This window comes from Phaenicophaeus curvirostris, chromosome 8, assembly GCF_032191515.1.
Source record: "Phaenicophaeus curvirostris isolate KB17595 chromosome 8, BPBGC_Pcur_1.0, whole genome shotgun sequence".
Classification (NCBI taxonomy): Eukaryota; Metazoa; Chordata; class Aves; order Cuculiformes; family Cuculidae; genus Phaenicophaeus; species Phaenicophaeus curvirostris.
In genome coordinates, this window is record NC_091399.1 from 38,751,145 (window position 1) to 38,764,829 (window position 13,685).

Genomic DNA, 13,685 nt, shown 5'->3' on the forward strand with positions numbered 1-13,685 from the left:
TAATGACCAATGCTGTTAACAGGATTTCTAATGGATGTTTTATACTCTTCTCTAAAAGTATGTTGCTAATAAAAGTCTTACTTTGTCATATTTTATGTATTTATTTTCAGGATATAAAAATGTAGCAAGCATCCTGTCTGCTGAAACATGCCTGTAACTGAGCTGTGAAAGCCTGGATAAGTTGCTTCACAAAGGACGCTGATGATAATTGGCAAACCAGCCCATCAGAGTTCAAGTATTGACGTTAGATTGAAAGGAGAACTAATTCTGAAACAGATGAGGAAATTCAGGGCCATCTCCAGTTCACATTATTCACTAGTTTTCTGCACCCAGCTGAGTCTCTGGACTCTGATGGACCACAGTTTCTCAGCCAAGAAGTAGACCTGCGCTGGCTAGAATTGCTTTCTGTTTCTAAATTTTACTGGTGAAACATTAAGTTTTAGATCTAGCAGATTAGCATTTGGTTCATTTTTCTGACTGAAAGATATCAGAAAGACGCATCATTAAGCCTGGCATACTTTGGAAGTAAAGCAAAATCTTATAAATAAGAGTAAGCATCTTTGAAATACTCCAAAGTACAGTTATTTAGGCATTAGCCATGTGATCTGTGGAAATCCATCAGAACATTAAAAGTGATCTTGGGCAGAGGGTTTATTTTATTTTATTTTATTTTATTTTATTTTATTTTATTTTATTTTATTTTATTTTATTTTATTTTATTTTATTTTATTTTATACCAATGAGCCAGGTCCTTTTGCTGCATAAAGCAACCTCACTGACAGCTGTTGAAGCTACAGCTTGCTAATACACCATTTGGCTCTCTGTGGTATGACAGGCAGGGGTCTCCTTGAAAAGTGATGGATGAAAACCTGTTATTCTCTCAGTTGTGCCAATATCATGTTTCCCACGGTAGAAAGTTCTAATTTATAGTTTTGCCCTGCAGGAAAGTCTTCCATGACGCTCCTATTGTATCCCCAGTACTATCATCACCTTTGTTTCCCTCTCTCTAGAACAGGATGGCTGGCTCTTGCCCTGGAAGAGGACACTGCCTTGTGGAGCATCATGCCTGGGCCTTGGAGCAGACACTGCAGAGCCCTCCTCTCCCTTCATGTTTGTAGGGTCAAGATCTGTGCCTTGACTAATTTCTTTTTCTATATAGATAAAGATTTTAAACAAAATCCATTCTTAAAAACATGGTCCTTGCTTGGGAAACAGTGAGCATATTACACATATGTGTGGTTTTAGGCAAGTTATTAATGCAGCAAGATTATTTTATTTATTCCAATTTCACTGTTCACAGCTCAGCACAAAGCCAGGACTGCTTCCTAGTTCCTAACAAATCACCTTAAGAACATGCTTTCATTATTTCTCTGCATGTACTTTTGATTTTCTAATCTATTTTTCGCTCCAATATACATAGTGTCACTCAGGTATTATTGTCAGATTGGCTTTTTAATACTGAGCTTTATGTTGCAGGACTTATTTATTCTTTTAAATTGTCTTGTTTGATGATGTACTAAGCCTTTTTCTCTGGATCACCAAAAAAAAAAATATTTGTAGAAGGAAGAACAGATGGTGCCAAACCAAGGTGTTATTCAGGGTACTGCTGTTTACTGCTCTGTAAAATCTTCCCTGTATTAGTAAAGTAATTAAAATATAAGCTAGATGCACTAGTACAGGTGGCATTTTTGCTCAGGGCTTTATGTGATATTGTATCCCTAGGCTTCCCAATTACTGCAACGTAAAACAGGAGAGAAAAGTCAAAAGTCTATCAGGGAAGAGGAATAATCGATAGTTACAAGTTATCAGCAATGAAGCAGCGCTTATTAAAAGCAAGGGGCACACTTAGCCCTGTTCTGCACTGCGGCATCTTGTTATGCTGTGCCGTGATGCACAGAACCACACCGTACAGGAATCCAGAAACGTTTGGCTGAACCAAGCGAAGCCTGCTAGCCTTTTATTGTGTGAGGAACCAAGTCTGATTACATGGAATACATAGACTCTTAATTCAGTGCTTTATATATTTTAATTGAAAAGGCAGAGTCTATAACAAGGAGCAATCTATCTTGCAATCACTGACTAAAAGGACTGAATAAATAACCCGGTTGATCAGTCTGTGGTGTGGTTCATGTGGCTGTCAGTCCCACACCCGGCATTCTTCTGGCTTGAGAGAAAATGATAATGCTGGAAGAACTACCATTAGTCCTGACAGAGCTTTCATTCGACGCTCACTAAGCCACTAACACTAAAGGCCTGCCCGGGGCAAGTGTGGATGGGACAAATGAAGGCACTCAAAGCTTCAGTACTCTTCACATCCTCCTTACGAAAGTGGTGGCCAGCGGACTCTTGATGAGAAGCAAGGTTTGTTCCTGCAGGCAGAAAAATGTGTGAAGCATGGCTCTGTGTGTGTGTGTGTGTGTGTGTCTTCGCAAGTACTGCACCTTGTCTCTCTCGCTTCAGATGATACTCTGCAGGTCTGTGTCCATACTGGCGCAACACAGTGTGACCAGACAGCCTGGTGAATTAAGGCAGAGTGGTCCCTTTGCCTTTGAACAACATTATTGGATTGTTTTGCATTCTGCCTTAATTTTGTCTTTCCTGTTTGCGTATCAGCCATTGGCCTATGTTTCAAGAAGATGGGAAACACATCCCACAGAAATTCAGAGGGGTCAAGGCCACTCAGCCCCGGGCAGATGTGTCTGGTTGCACTCATCTCTAGGGGCTGGGGAGAAGTGAGGTGATCCACTACCCCTGCCCTGTCCCCCCACAATGGTTTTCTTTCTTGAGGGTAAGAGCTTTCAAAGAGATTGGCCATTGAATATGATTCGTGGAGACCACCACATCACTGCTGCATGGCTTGGGAAAGCAGAAGCAAGCAGAAGCATGGCTCCAGGCTACAACCAGAAGGCACTTCATCTTCCACATCCACTGAAGCTACCAGTCTTTCCCCAGTGTGACTCCTCACTGCTGCTGCTGAAGCCAATAAAAGGTTCAAAACCAGTCTTCACAGCTGCTATGTTTTAGTCTGCCACGTGAACTACTTCACTGCAGCTGCTTTTCTTGTCTCATGCTTCAATGCTGTAGTATCCACCACACAAAACGCAGCTTGGCACAGAGGCTTACATTAATTGCAAGACTGTTTTTGAGGCAGAAGTGCTGCTAAGCTCTAAGCTCCTTTAAATACTCGGGATCAGTTTAAATTCTATGTATTTTGTAGTTCATCTAATTTTTCATCTAAAGTTCAAGTGTGAAGAGCTACATGACTCTGGCTCCACCAGGGCAGCCAGCTGAGCCGTAGTCTATTTAAAAAAAACATATTGTTTACAAATGAGGTTTGATGCTACTTTAGGCCTGACAGGTGTACCATATTTAGGCCAGCAGTGATACTATCCTGAATATTGTTTTCATGCAGATCATGTCAGTGCCAATATCAAGCAAGATGGTGCAGAAAAACACTGGTTGTTAAAATCACACCTATCTGATTATTTCAATATATTATTCATATCACTTTCTTATCCCACCACATTTTAAAAATCTGTTTATGGAAAAGTGCTCATAGAATGTATTAGCATTTGACCAGAATGGGGTATTTAAATCAGCATGCAAGCACTGGCAATGAAGCATATATTATGCCTCCTACACAGCATTTACTGTCATTATAGTCGCCTACATTTATTAAGTTATTTTGTTGATGATTATGGATGAATATTAGCGAAACATCTTTGTGCAAAATAAAACCATAGTTGCCCGTCATCTGAGAATGAAAGAGAAAAGGGCATAAACAAATGACTTGGCTTGCAAATGGTAAACTCATTGTTTTGAAACTGTCTTAGGAAAATTAGGGATTATGTTCAGTCATCTATTATTACTTGTTGCAGTGCGGCTTAAACCACGGGTTTTCTCTGCTCTTATTTCTGTGTTGACCCTTTCTAAAGGTGGCACTGCTGGCACTAACCAGGGCTTCAAAGGAGTGAAGGGAGACAGCAACTGAGAGTTTGAGATGCGTATTCCAGTCTGTGCAATTCTCTTGACTGAACCAGTTGGGCAAAAGATCATACAGTTTTTCAGTGCTGCTGCCTTTATCAGACAACTGATTTATTGCTGTCATGGCAAAGACCTGTGTGAATGATGAATTGGTCCCCTACAGTATGTAAATAACGTCAGGTATCATAGTCAGTTTTGTCTTTTGTGCAATGCTGTGCATTATTATAGTGCTATGCACTACACGTTTTGTTGTGTCATTATATTAGAGGGAAGGCTCTGGCCTTGGTGATGGCATTGGTGACAAATGGTGAATGGTTTGGAAGACTCACTACCAGTCTGCTGGGTCCCTGCTTTACCTTGTTCTTCTGTGGTATGTTACATTAGTTACTCTTTAAAATATGTCTGTAGGTTATGCAAACCTACGTGTATGTCACAGGCTGCTCTGCGTTTTATCCTTGTGCCTTGTTTTGCAGTTGGATGTTGCCAGGGGACTTGTCTGTGGGTTTGTAAATTCCCTGCAGGACTGCTCTTGAAACCTGCTTCTGAGATCTTTCAGGAGATGTCGGGGAAAAAGCTTCTGCATCATGTATTCCTCCTGGCTGAATCTAAGCTGATCTTTTCAGATCTCACTGCTAATTCTGATCTTGCTGCTTTTGCCACAAAACTTGAGCTGACTGAGTTTTGCCTAAAAGACATGACAGCAACAACAAGAACAATGAAAAGCCATAAAGAATAGTTTAGTATGGTGGAAAAAATGGGACTTGCAGGTGCTGTTATTGCTGTAATGCCACTGTTTTCTGTGTGACTGAGGAGACAAAGCAAGCTGTAGAACTCAGGAAAGGTACCCAGTTGGGCACTGGCCATAACCTGGTAGCTTGGCGGAGGACACACAATGGATGCTGCAGTAGGTGCTGAAGAAATCTCAAGACAGCAAATGAGAGACAGAGGAGAAAGGATCTTCCCCCAGGAAGAGATGGGGAGATCTGCTCTGGTTTTGTCCAGGTGCTGGCCAGTGACACCTAAGCTGCCCATTCAACATTACTCGTGGAGCAAGAAGCCATAAGCCAAAGCACACGGGATGCTACAGCTAAGCAGGAGATCTCATCTCAGGGAACACAACCTTTCATGCCCCTATTCCATCAAGATGTTCAGCTGTGAGAGTGCCAAGGTCACTAAGTAATAAGTGGGATAGCTACCTCTCTCCAAGAAATCTTACATCCTGATAGGGTGTCTTCGGGGCTTATTCTGAAGTATGTGGCTGAACTAATTTCTCCATTTATTCAACATTTGTTGTATCATTAGGAAGACAGCCCTGCCCAGTCTACTGTATCTCCCCAAAACAAAATACAGAAGCCAACAGGAGGTGCCATTCTGCCTTGCTTGACTTCAGTTTAAAATGATAAAAAATAAAAGACATCAACAAAAGTAAATAATCCCCTTGGGAAAAGATCCAATCACATTTCCTACAATAGCTTATCCAGCTTAATAGCAGATCTTGTGAACTTATGCTGCCCAAGCTCAGGCTTTTGAAGTGCTTTGTACTCTTTCCATGGGTTGGGATATGCAGAAATGGTTAGATTTACCCATTGTAAATGACTGTCATTGATTTTATTGAGGAGAAGGAGTGGATAGCCATCATAGGACAGAATAGACTTGACAAAAAAGAAGACAAAAAGAAGATACTTTTTCCACTGAAGTAAATGGATGATTAAATCACCAGAGTCATGTTGTGGGATACCTGCTTTTCAGATAAAAAATGCCAAATGATCTAAACTGGTTAGGTTGAAGTATGTGCTATGCTTTACACGGTATTCGGTTCAAAGATCAGTATTTCTTTAAACTCTAGCTGCTGGTCATTTTGACCATATATAAAGGCCATTATATAAAACTAAACAGAAATTAATGCAATCACTTGGTATCGAGAAACTCATTCTTAGAGCAGATCTGCTGTGATGGCTACTCTAAGTGCTGTGCTGACAGTGCAAGTGGGCAATGTGTGTCACTGCCTTTTTCTCTGGGGCTGTATTTTATCTCCAGCAATTTTGTGATTACGTGTTCTCTGCCAGCTGATCGCATCAAAAAAGCCAAAAGATTGAGAAGTTCAGGCACTCGGTGAAAGGAGAGGCACAGCAATACAGATGGAGTGCTAAGATCTCTGTGTTTTAGCTATCCACTTCAACAAAACGTGCTGGAAGATTTGCTCAGAAATAAGCAAACAGATCCTGCAGGCACGATTGTGTTTCCATCTATAGAATAAAGCTGCCTGGATACCCTTCCTGGCAAACGATGAATCTCTTTGTGCTTTCTGATTACACTGTAAATCTCACTTGCTCATCTGTCATAAAGATTGATTTTTCTTTTATTGTTTTGTCAGTATGTAGTTTTATCTCTTCAGCCCCCTTCTCTTCCCCTCCATCTGTAAGCTGATGCTTTGCTGAAGTGAATGTTGTGACGTCTGTGGTATGTTACTGAGCAAAGCTCTAAAATGAGTCTAGCAAATTAGCAGACGTAATAAAAAATAACAGCCTGCAAGGGACAGCATGTCCTGACCACGCGAGCCTGCTCTCCTTTCCCCACGTCTGGCACTCCTCAAGCACCTCACCTCCTGTTTTGGTTTGGCTAAGCCTTTTCTGTGGGAGCCACAAGATATTTCATGAGAACAGGTGTATTACTGAAGGTCTGGGAGTGGGAACTGGAACTGCAGCCACATTCTCAAGACACTATGAGAGAAGTGGCGTGAAGGTGGGTAGAGGTGCTCTCTTATCCCTGGGCCTTGTGTTGCTCCCAGGTATTCCCTGAGTCACAGCACAAGTAATTCAAGCCCCAGTAGTTTGCAGCTTTATACTTGTTGACTGCTGAAGGCTAGTAATTATTCTGTGTAACCATTGACAATGTTAACAGCTTGCTTTCCCTTTACCATATTAATTCAGACACTTTTATATGTGCCTATAAAAAGGTAAGTTTACTTTGATTAGACAGATTGTGAATGTTAAGTCTATACCATTGAATCTGCTATTTTTCTTCTGCCCATTGTCATACACCAATATTCTACTTTGGGAAAGCATTTAAACCTCTTCACTGTGATTGAAGGTAATGACCAACTTTTTACATTCTTTTCATAATGGTCTCTTTGATTTCCACAGATTTAAGAGGCTTCAGTTGTAGGAATGCCCATATCTGTAGATGCAGTCAGAGGCAGCACATAGTGCTCATAAGTCAGGGAGCAGGCTCTTCGATGAGTACTGCTGACCATTAGTTATGCAGTTTTAAACAGTAGCTCAGGCTTAGTCCACAGCCTTAGCACACACAGACTACTAGTTGGCTGCTTGTGGCCATACCTAGAGACTTCTGGCTGTGTACAAGCTGTGCTGTACATCACTGGTCTTATTTACTGCACTCAGAGAATCTGAGAGAACTATAAATTTGGTGTACCATCAATTTAAAGTAACTTCCCATTTATAAAAATTCATGTGCGATAGAGTCATTAGAATAATAAATTCTAATGCTTATATAACACACTAAATCTCTATTAAATGCATTATAACTAAAGCTGTTTCACAGCCCTGAGGACTTGGGCAAAGGGATGAAAAAATGCCAGGCAAATGTGCCCTCAACAGGTCCCTGCTGACTCAGTTTAATTAATGTGCTGTTTTGAAATCCATCTGCGAGAGAGAGCCAGCTGCCCCATGGAGGAGTTGTTCTTGGTCAGCAGAGGACACCAAGCACTTCCTCATCCCACTAGCTTAAGCTATCACCATCACCATCACCATCACCATCCATTTTGTGCACCTAGGGCTCCAGGAGTGCTTTGCCCTCCCTGGCTGGGGTGAGAACAGGGAAGTAATGGTCCCTGCAGCTGAGGGATGTGGGATCTGTCCTTCCCACTGGTGGGAGGACACTACTGAGGGACACTGTGGTGATGAGCTGCTGGGTGAGCACCATCTCTCCTACTTTGGGGCACTTCTTCTTGCCACCAAATGCAAGGATAGGTTTTCATGTAGATGTTTCTCTTCATAGCCCACCGTGCTGACCAAGGAAGTGGGTGCAGAGAGCCCCTCTGGGAAGGGGTCAGGAGGACGTGAGGGCTGGATGGAGCAGAGAGTGAGCTCAGGAAGGAGAGACAGCCTGGTGCTGCTGCACTGATTTTAGAGCTAAATCAAAAGGCCCTGTTATCTCTCTGAATTGCTATTTTTTTACATCTTCTCAGACCATTTTAGTACAGAATAATTTCCCAATTCTCATTGGAATTGCTATATTAATTGTTGGGTTTTCAAAAAATGTTTTCCCCTCAGTTACACTGAAATTTTGGACCAGATCCTGTGCCAGGACTGTTCTCCCAAATCTTTATAGACAGATGTTAAGTATTAGTGGGCTGGCACATTACAAGCAAATTATATGATGGTCAGAAAAGGAGAGCAGCCCAGATGGAAGATCTTTGGAGGACATTAATGGGAGGGGAAACTGTAACTGCTCCTTGGAAGTCAGCTTGTCCTTATGAATAATGGAGGAAAACCTGCTTACAGAGGCAAACAAACCCAGTTTTGTTTTGTTTTGTTTTGTTTTGCTTCTCCTCCCTAGCAAATCTACGTGTCTTTCATAGTACATTCAAAGTTAAAAGAACCATAAATAACATCTTATCACACTACAATCTCAAGTCGATGGACTGCTCTAGTTAGTGATGGCTCTTTTTGTCCTACAGGTAAATCTATTCATTGCATAAAGGAGAGGGCGGTTAGGACACTGTGCTACTGTCCCTGATTAGAGAAGATGAAGAGCTGGCAGGGCTTCTGCAGGAAGCCACAAAGATGCCACAGAGCCCAAGAAACTCCTTTAAACAATTGAGAAGAAAAGAAACTGAATCAATTTTACCCAAGCGTGCCCCAGTTGCCTGTGGCACGTGGCATAGGAGACACAGTGAGGAAACCACCTAGCTAGCACTTATCCTTACCCCCATCCTAAGGCCTTGCCAGCTCCATCCACCAGGTTGGGTCCCCCTGCTGCAGGGCAAAAATAGAGAACAGGGCCAAAGAAACTCTGTGTCTTTCTGTGGTCTGAAAGCAGCCACGGCCCTCTGGAAAGCTACTGTGATGGTCAACTTTTTTAGGTAGCTCCTCATTTTCTTATTGTGAGAGAATTCTGAAGTTAATTATGAAATCTTTAGTATTAAATATTCAGGAACACTTATTTTGAATACTTCAGGTTTAATTTAGGTTCTTTGAAATTTTAATATCTTGCTTTAATATTTAATGCTACCCTGACATGAATATAGAAATTTAAAGTCTATTCTTTGTATTAAATGAGTCCTGGATTTCTTTATGGAAAAGCTGAGATGGAGAGGTGAGGTAAGGGTCCGTCTTAAAAAGATGCAACTCTCCTTTCTTTCTTTCCTACTGATGTGCAGGCATTTGCAATATTTCCAGATAAACATGTTCTTTTTGCACTAGTATTGTGGAAGTAACACAGACTCTGGTAAGCAAAATGTTTTCCTTTCCTCTCTGGTAATTTTCAAAGACCACAGTGTCTCTGAAGCAGCAGAATGTCTTGGGTCTTTGACATCATGCTCATCCATCAAGCAGCACCAGGACTTCACTGCATTCCAGGCTCTCTACCATTTTTCAGTGACATGTGATGCTAGGGAAACCCCCACAGTGTTTTCTTTGGGGCTCTGGAGAATACGAAACCCACAGAGATCTGGGTAGTAAGCTGAACAGAAATCTGCATTATGTGGATGCTTTGCTGATGAGGAATGAACCCCTTTTCCTTGTTGTTGTGTCTGTCTTGTCCCTGCACCAGGAAATAAGGTGCCATTTTTTTCTGTTCATCCGCAAGGCTAATTTATGTATTGATTCCAGATTATTGTGAAAAACAGCCCTTCATACACGTGTGCATTATATGTATGTGAATATATTGGGCATTGTAGGGCTCGCTCAGTCCATATGTTAGCTCTAATTAGAGCCTCTCAGTTATTAAAATGTCTTTAACGTATTACAATACTCTGCATTCAAATGAGAAGCAGTGATATTTTTAAGGGATTATTTTTGTCTTGGGGGGTAGCTGCCTTATTAGCAGACACTAATTTGTGAGCTGCATTTAAAGTGGAATGAATAATACGTGCTATGTGAAATATTCTAAGAATCTACATTAGAGTCAAGATGCATTAAAGGATTTGGAAAAAATCACAAGCTGATGGAGTTCAGTGCTTTAAAGGTATAGGCAAGCCTGTAGCTGGACGAAAACTGAATTTGTCTTGAGAAAGAAAAAAGGTTTTTTTTTAAAGGACGGAGTATGAGACTTGCATGCTTGGAGGATTTTGCTGCTGTCTTATTCAGAAGGCATGGGGAAAACATCAGCAAAAGGTGATGGAGCCAAGTTGCTAGGTGCTGAGTGTCAAAGAGCAAGAAAATATGTGTGAACATGTAAAATAGAAGCATGCAAAATTATTATCACAAAAGGCTCTCTGTGAAAGAGAACAGGATATAATGGGGCTGATTTTGAAAAGCAGTTTTGTCCAGTTTTGTGCCTGCAATTTTATATGAACTCATAATGCATCTTTATGGCCACATTTTATGCACTTAGATGATCACCTACCCAGCTTTTACTGCCAATCAGTTAGATTTCCTCGAATCTGATATCATGTACCATTATTCACAAAGTAGAACAGCATGCACAAGTAGTCTCACCAAGTTAACTAGACTTTATGTGCGAGTAAAACCTGGCATAGACGTGGATGTCACCACTGATCTCCAAGCCTCTGTCTATGCTGATCTCCAAGCCTCTGTCTGTGCTGTGTAACAACGAGATTTGTGACAACAAGATTATTATTTCGAAATATGAGGACGCAAAATCACTAAAGCCATTTTAAATCCTTGGTAAATGTCCGGACACACACAGAGAGAAAGTTTGTGGCTGCTTGTAACTGGTCCTTGGCAACAGCAATAGATTTTAAGCCTTCTTTTTTGCCTGCATATTTATTGATGAAGCCTGGAGAAGTGTTTGGTGGGAGTGTTTTGGGTGTTATTGGGGACCCTGTTTCAGCCCCAGCTCTAAAAATGACACAGCAGAGAAATGTGCGCTCCAACTACCAAGTCTAGGTCCATAGCACCAATGTTCACGTCAGGGTCTCTAACAGGGCGTGGGCTTGAGCATGTCTAAAATGTTTCTTTCAAGTGTGAAAGTGCTCATCTGGGATGGCAGAAAGATGCAGCAGAGTGCCTGGAGAAGGCTGTTCTTCAGCTGCAGCTTTGCAGTCTATGAGTCTTATAGTTTCTGATGAGCCCTTCAAAAGTAGACTCCAAACGCTCTAAACATGAACTCACTCATTCAGAGACTGCATGAGCAGCAAAGCCTGCTTGAGTGCTTCACCATTTGTTCCATCTCAAAGCATCCTCATTTAGACCTTTTTTTTGCTCCCTCCACTTAATCATGTTACCCTTTCATGTTCCTGCCCTAAACAGAATCCTGAGGTCTGGCACCGAATTTTCTCTTTCTCCAGCTACTTAATCTGAATAGTGTCAGTGCCTTGGTTTCTCACAGGGCCCATGGATGCGCAGCAGGAGACCTGCCATGGGGGAAGCAGAAACACAGAGCCACGAGTTGCCATGCTGTGACCTTGTCTTCTTGCTGGTTCTTGCAGAGCTATACTGAGGACTGCAGAGAGGGCTCAGAGAAATGCTCTAGTTTATTCATTGCAATGGAGAAAAGAGGCCAGATGTGGTTTTAATTGGCAGTGTTACCTATTAAACACCTTCTTCCAGCTAGACTAGAAGATTGCTGTAGGTCCCTTCCAATGGAAATATTCTATTCTATTCTATTCTATTCTATTCTATTCTATTCTATTCTATTCTATTCTATTCTATTCTATTCTATTCTATTCTATTCTATTCTATTCTATTCTATTCTATTCTATTCTATTCTATTCTACTCATGTTGGGGAGAGGGTTGAGTGGATGTCTATCCTGTAGAACTAATCTGGTGTTTTTCTGGCTGTGGGGTTGGGGAAAGAAGAGTCCGAAAGATTAAACTGAGTGTGTTAGGATGTTCATGTAGAGAGACCTAAGGTGCGATAAGGGCTAACTTGGCTTTTAAAGCATGGAAAAAGTGGCTGTATAATGGAACTTGAGCCAAACTCTCTACTGGCTCTTGTGTCACGTCTGCTGAGTCTTGGCGTGGGATTTGTCCCTCTGAGGAGTTAAACCTATTGGAAAGTGAAGCCAGGTGAATAAGACACAATTCAAGGCTTGAAAAACTTAAAAAATTGAAGCCTGCCAAAGTCTGATGATGGAAATTCATTAGCTCCCAGCTAAATAAGTAACTATCATTCTCTTCTAATGTAAGAGCCCTGCCAGCTTGCGAAGGAGCAGATGTGCACACAAGATGGATATTCTCAAATAGTCAAAATAATGCAGGTTGGGTATTTTTTTTTTTATGTAGTGATTATCTTTTTCCATCTAAAATAAATCCAGATTGCATAGTCTGGAAAACAAAATAACAATATTTGGAGAGTGGGAGTGTTAATTGACCAGGTGGCTTACTTAGCAAATGGCTTACTCTTATAAAAATAATATTCCTATAGTATTCTGCAGCAGTGATTCAGAACATATGAGAGCGGGAAGGCAGTTTTAGGGCTTATTATTTAATGTGGGGTTGGGTTAGGTTTGTTTAATTAAGAACATCTTCAGGAGTGCTTTGCTAAGGGTATTTGCATATATAAATTGACTTACAGTCGGGCAGTCATCCCCTCCTCTTTGAGAAGCCTGGTGACAAGACAAGATGACTTTGCAGGGCTGTGCTGGTGGAAGGGGCAGCTGGTGGGTTTCAGCTTATGAATGTGAAGGACACAAATGCGTCATTTGTATTTCCAGCCTCCAGTGGCATGGGTTACCTATTCTTAACATGGACTTGACACTAAGATGTTGCCTTTTCAGGATATTGTTCCCATACAAGAAGTGATCTATAAAAGTATGTTATTCCCAGGAACTTATACTGGAAGAAGGGAAAAAGGGAAGAAGCCCCAGTGACAAAGGTGCAGGGGAGGAGCTGAGCTGCATGGGCAATCCCAGCCCTTCCCAGCAGGCAAGCAGTGTCTTTCCTTTGGCTCATTTTAAGGCTCCCTGTGGTCCAGGCTGAGTCATCCTTGAGGTGTGGTGCAGCCCTTTGCCCCTCAGTCACCAATGCTCCAACCTAAGCTCTGCCAAGGGATGTGATTTTGCAGAAAACCTGGTGGCCCTCCATGCCTGGTGGCAAAGTGGAGGTGTGGGAACAGAGCAACCCCTCCTGCCAGCCACCAAAACGGGACCTATGCCAGGTGGTAGAGGAGGTCTTATCACACAGAAGAGTGTAAACATCTTCTTCCACAGACCAAATATATATTCTTTATAAATCTACAATCTTCTGTCACACTATTGGATGTGATAGCTGTGCAGGAATTTGAGCCGGGGGCTATGTAATCTCACTATCTCCACAAACCCTGGCTTTTGTTTTCAAATGATATTTCTACATTTAACAAATGCAAAAAACTCTATGAGGGTTTTTCTTTTTCCTACACTTATTTTATTCTTATTAACCCTTCCAAAGGTGATGATGCTGCATTAAGTAGCTGGCCTGATACTGAATATCTCAGTGCAGGGGAAATAGTCATGGAAACTGCCCTGCAATCGGGATGTGCTTTGGTTCTGGCTTTTCTGCCTCAACCTGTGGAAGAT